Source organism: Clavelina lepadiformis, chromosome 5 (genome assembly GCF_947623445.1).
Source record: "Clavelina lepadiformis chromosome 5, kaClaLepa1.1, whole genome shotgun sequence".
Classification (NCBI taxonomy): Eukaryota; Metazoa; Chordata; class Ascidiacea; order Aplousobranchia; family Clavelinidae; genus Clavelina; species Clavelina lepadiformis.
This window is the reverse complement of record NC_135244.1, coordinates 22,248,969-22,254,968: the sequence shown is the minus strand read 5'-3', so window position 1 is coordinate 22,254,968 and position 6,000 is coordinate 22,248,969. Positions and strand designations below refer to the sequence as shown.

At 32.6% G+C, this 6,000-nt stretch overlaps 1 long non-coding RNA gene across 1 annotated transcript; it reads left to right on the top strand.

The window, feature by feature from the left end:
* The first annotated feature begins 700 nt into the window (after nucleotides 1-700).
* On the top strand, nucleotides 701-1,609 carry LOC143460545 (uncharacterized). Its single transcript, XR_013117898.1, has 3 exons — nucleotides 701-813; nucleotides 996-1,154; nucleotides 1,252-1,609. It is a non-coding gene; the product is annotated as an uncharacterized LOC143460545 (long non-coding RNA).
* The last annotated feature ends 4,391 nt before the right edge of the window (nucleotides 1,610-6,000 follow it).

The following is a 6,000-nucleotide window of genomic DNA, read 5'->3' as shown; positions in this document are numbered from 1 at the left end:
TTGCACTTTTCTTTGGTTAGATTGCTGCTAAGGAACCAATAAGGCGAGAGTGGGAAATTGTTAGTCGTGGTTCAGGAAAGTATAGATGAAAATATTATTTTGCACATAGTGAGCATTTCAATGAAAAATTAAGAAAATCGGAATGTGCTTTATCGGGTTAAGCATCATAAAATGCTCGAAGAGACTGAAAAATTGTGTAATGGACAAGCAGTACGTGTGGGCAATGACCTGTAATATAGATTAATATATTAATGTTAGCCTTAGTGTTGACCACATTGGAAGTTAACTTGCCGTAACAGGGCACCAACGAGCAGCTGTTGTAAAAGGTGCTTTGATAAGTTACGCCATTACAAATACCAAAGATAGTAATTAGGCTGTTTTTAACTGTTAATATTGAATATTAATTTTTCTTGTTAATATTCTGCCATGGCTAGCATATACTGACAAGAAACCAAGAACAAGTTTAACTCCTGGTTATTTTGTCATGGTTTCACGGTAGTTTACCATCTGGTATTACAAGTAATGAAATGGTTTACATGGAGTAGCACAACTTAAATGGTATTTTTTGTTGTTCATGTTTTTACCGCAACAAATGGCTGGCATTTAATGTGTGGAAAAATATTTGCACGTATGTTTTTATTGTGAGTTTCTTATATGCCGGACTTCTATTACGTGTTTTACGATATTTTTATCAAAATAACATATATCTGCAGAATAATGTTGATATCAAAATGTATTTTTGTAATATTCTGTGGATAAAAATTGTGATTCATTTGGTGTGTTGCAAAGATTCCGTTACAGTGACAACTTCAGGTGACATAGAATAGTTTATATTAAAATCCTAGCAAATGATTGCACACGACACAGCTTAAAACGACACATTTTATAATACAGCACTAAAGTCTTGGGCAGAATATACTTTAAGTGGTCTTGTCTTAAAAAAATAATCTAAATTGCGCATTCAAGATTGATCAGCTTCAATTTCTATTTTGCAGATTACGGGGAAAAAGCGGCAGAATGTCAAGTAACTAAATATTACATAGCAATGCATAGAAGCGTGGCAATGGCTTTGCTGGCAATCACACCCCTGATACTGATTAGTTTCTTATATTTTGTTTACAAACGCTGGCCCGGGCGGAACATGCGATTACGAGGTAAAGGTTTTACGATTAAAAAGGTCAAATTTACCTTTAATTTGGTTACTTTGACATGTCAAGTTTCCGTTTTATCCAAGTTACGTTTTTTTTTCAGCAATTCAACAACAACATTTCCGAATGCGCTATTTTGTGCATACATAGAAAATCTGGGGTTATCCGATTAACCGTCGTTAAAAACGGATAAGCAGGAATTTTTATGAATTGCAAAGGCGACTTCTCTAAATGAAAGACATGAGTTGAACCTTCATTATTTTGTCATGTTTGTTTATTTAACGCTTCGTGGATCTTTTAGAACTTTACATGTTACAAAGAGTTCATTTATTTTTTGTGCTGCATTGTCGTAATTATTTTGATTTATCAAACTTTTACATATTTCATGACTTGGTGTTAGTTCAGCACACACTTAAAAACACTTTGGTTTTCAAAACAAATAAAACGGTATTTTCTCAAATATCAAGTTTTCTCTTTATCGTTGCATAACGGATACAATCGGGTAATAATGTTAATGGTTGCTACTGCTCAAATTACCGCTGTTTATGGTTTGTTGTTGAAATTACAGTTACAAACATTTACATCATCAAACGGTAACAAAACAAAAAAAGGAAGCCGCGCTATCAATTTAAACAACATACCTTTCATAACCTACCATTTATCTCTAAAACGAGCAGCAAAGTAGATCCGTCAAATATAAGTTCAAAAATTGCGTGGAAAGCTGAACAAGGTCAAGGAAATTTTATCTAACAAATTCTACAAAACTTGTGAGTTTTTTAACGGATTCTTTGCAATGTTGTTATTTACCGGTTTTGGATTAGTTTATATTTCAGTTTGAAATATTAGTAAATATTTCATGAGTTCAAGGAGCTAAAATGTGTTTGTTTTAAGACACCGCCACCTAATGTAGAAGCCTATAGCCACAAAAATGGGGGGGAGGGGCATGGCTCTTTTTGCCCCCCCCCCCCCGGCTACGCCTATGGCGGAATGTGTTTGTTGCTGGAGCTATAGCGCTTGTGGTTTAACTTATTGTACTGCTTGATGTGCAAAATTGAGGCTGGTGGACAAGTTCGATGTTCTTTGTCAAACTTGGTAAGATGACGTGGACATTATCACTAAGTGATGCGGCCAAAGTGACCGTAGGGAAACAATAAAGAATTGGTTGGTTAATATTCTATGACACTGGTTGAAGTTATAGCGCACATTTAGTTTTTGTCATATAATTGCAATTTTATCTGCTTATTAACCAAAAAAAAACGGCTAGTCGTGGCTCTGAAAAGTATAGATGAAAAGTAATATCTTGTTCATTAGAATACGCGATACTGATTAAATGATTACACACTTGACAACACATATTGGTTGCATTGCATGTGGTAATTGCTTAAGTAATTAGAAAGTTTGTTGCCGATATGAGTATCATAAAAGGTGAAAAATGCGATACTAGGTGTGCAGTAACCTATGGTGATAAGATTTTGTAACCAAAAGTGAAACTGATCAATGCAATCTCAGTTATGAAAGCATAATTAAGTGTTGATCGGATTATTATGATAATTAAGTTAAGATCGGCATTTGAACTGCCGTAAGATGTCACCAACGAGCAGTTGGTGTAAAATGTGCTCTGATCAGTTACAATTATAAAACGTAATACTTACAGACAACTGTTTTATTTATTTTCTGCCATGCCAAGTACTTACTGACAAGAAACTAAAAAAATCTAAGTGGCAAGTTTACCTCCTGGTTCTTCGTCATCACTGTTTTAGTTTTCTCATCTAATATTACAATTAACAGGACGCCTTATTTATAGAACAGCACACTTTCACTTTTACACGTTTTTCTGTACTTTACGTTTCTTTGTATACCGTCGCACCAGGCTGGTAGGTTTGCTTTAACGCGTAGAAAATTGTTTACAAGAATACTTCTATTGACTTTCTTATTTTACTAAGCTAACTCAGTTTTATGCATATACGGAGTTATCTTACGGAGTTCCTATAACAGTGTACTAACATAAAAAATTTTCTATAGAATAATTTTGATTTCAAAATGCATTCTTTTAACATTCTATGGATAAAAATCGTGTTTTATTTGGTTGGTGTATATTTGTGGTTTTGTGTTTGATTTGGTTTATTTATTGTTTATTGCGGTTTATTTATTATTATGGTTTATTATGGTTTGTTTTATTTGTGGTGTTTATTTGTGTGTTTTTATTTGGCTTGTTGCAGAGACTTTGTTACTGCGATAAACTTATGTGACATCAAATAGTTATAAATACAAAATTTTAGCCGGTGGTTGTCACATGCATTGTGTAAAACAATGTTAAAGACTGCACAGAATACCTTTGAGTGGTTTTGTCTTAAAAAATTAATATAAATTGCAGCTAGTCCATCAATTTTATTATTTAATTGGAGATTCGGACGATAAAATGGCAAAATGCCAACTGCACGAAAGATAGCTAAGAATGTTTGGGTACATCTCCATAGGTCTTGTGGGATTTCTACTCATATTGATGGCGATTTTCATATATTCTATTCATAAACGTCAAATCGGTCACGAGAAGCCACAAAGAGGAAGAGTTTGTTGACCTTCGTGATTATAAAAGTCAAGTCAATTTGGTTTCATTTTCAAGTCAAGTTACCCAAGCTATATTTAGCATTCATTTTAGTAAAATCAAGTCTTTTACTTTTCAAACATTAAACGCACTAACTTGGACTTACTGTTCTCAAACGTAACTGTTATAAATAGAGAGAAAAATATATTATTTCAATTTCCGCAATTTGAGATTGTCCGATATTAGTACTTTAGTGAATTGTAATGGTGACTAAATGAAATCTCAAGTTAAACTTACATTATTGTTTTGTTTGTTTATTTAACGTTACTACTTTTTAGAATTTTGCACGTTAAAAATGATACTGGTTACTATTCTGTTCAAATTACCGCTGTTTATAACTCTTTGCTCGAAATACACAAGCAAACGTCAAACGACATCAAGCGGTTGCAAAATAAGAAATGAAAGCCGAGCCGTCAATTTGAGTAATTATCCACAAACTTTTTATAAGCAGTTTTCTCCGAAACGAACAAAAAAGCAGCAACTTCAAATATTGCAAAATAAACAAGATAATATCTAAGAAAACTTAGAAATTCTACAACACTTGTGAGCTCTTTAATGGATTCTCGCAAGGCTGTTATTTATAGGTTTAAGATTAGTTGTGAGTAAAAGCGCTTCACCAAAGCCAAATACGTGGTATAGGTCTGTATTGTAGATTTTCTTGTTCTAGGCTTTTAACAAAGCTAATACACTCTTTCCATTTTTCATATTCTTTTGTAAGATATCTTATGTACAGTTATAGTCTAAAGCTGAAAAATTTTGTTTTGTTGAAGTTAATATGATATGATATGTATATATCATATCATATGTATATATCATATGATATTTACCTATCATATATATATATATATATATACATATCTTCCCAAAACATGTTGTTTTGGGAAGAACTACTTCTTCGTAATTTTGTGTGAAAATTTTTACAATGAAAAAGGCTACGTAAGAATAATTTTATTCATATCAAATAATTATTCTTTATGACATCATGTTTGCGTTTTTTGGGTTTCTTGATCAGCAAATCAACGCTCAACCGTTTTAATTTTTTTAATTTTTGTACACCTAAAAATAATTACAGCCTTTTTCAAAACTTTGAAGTTTTAATGCTTGACCTGTTATATGGGTAAATACGACGAAAGAGGTCGGATTTTGGACGATTTTAGTCACGCGATTCGGTTCTTTACGCCCTTAACAACAAGTTAACGATTAACGATTACAATTATTAACATTTATTAACGATTACAAAACCGGAGGTCTGTTGAGGCGCTCATTATGAAAAAAATCTTTTCAACTAAGCATGTTATCAAGCTTTTTTCCGATGTCTTTGCTCTCTTTTTTGTTTTCAAATGTGATATAGATTTACTTTTATTTTATTTAACATGTCAGTTGTCTTGTTGTCATGAAGCCTGTGCTCTGTAATTGCTTCATACTCGTATACTCTCCAAATTGTTGTACAATTTCTCCCGACACCAGAAAGGTTGAAAATTCGTTTCATGTCTTGTTTTAATTAAGGTTTTAATTTCTGATCATGCTGTTTTCATCATGTTTTAACTTGAAGCTGAACCTGTCTTCACATTGTGGTTGTAACTCTGCTTTTTTTCTTGAAAGTTGTTTGATGGTGAACAACAGAAAATTATTATTGTCTGCATTTGGCATGATAAGGAATATCCACTTCACATTTTGTGTTCAAATCATGGCGGTCTATGTAATTAGGCTTATGCGTGTGTAGCTTAAAGCATTGCACACAGCAGTGATTACATGATATACCGACTGAGAAAAAAAACATGTTTAGAATGGTTTAACTTTCAAAAAAGATTAATTTTTAAAACTAAAGTTACGTGTTTCGTTACAATAACAACTCTATCGGTTTGAAGCAAGATTTATTACTAAACCGACGGATAGAAACCACACAGTAAAATAAAATTTGCAATTTTTTTCAACTTGATTGCATTAACTCTTGCAAATGGTCGGTTGTAATTACGAGTGTCAAGTCAGGACATGTTGCTTTTGATTTTCAGCAAATGACAAGACAGTCAGAACTTGTGGTAACACGATGCACTAAATCCTGCAGTTTTCTTCTTTCATGAAATACTGTACATTACACTTGTATAAATATTTAATCTTTTTGGTTTAGTATCTGATCTCGTTATGGTTGAATTTGATCCAAAATGAAACAAACATGTTGACAGTTCGACTTCATGAGAAATTATGTCTTTGCTTTTTTTTTTAAGATGGATGATTTTCTTAAGGCTT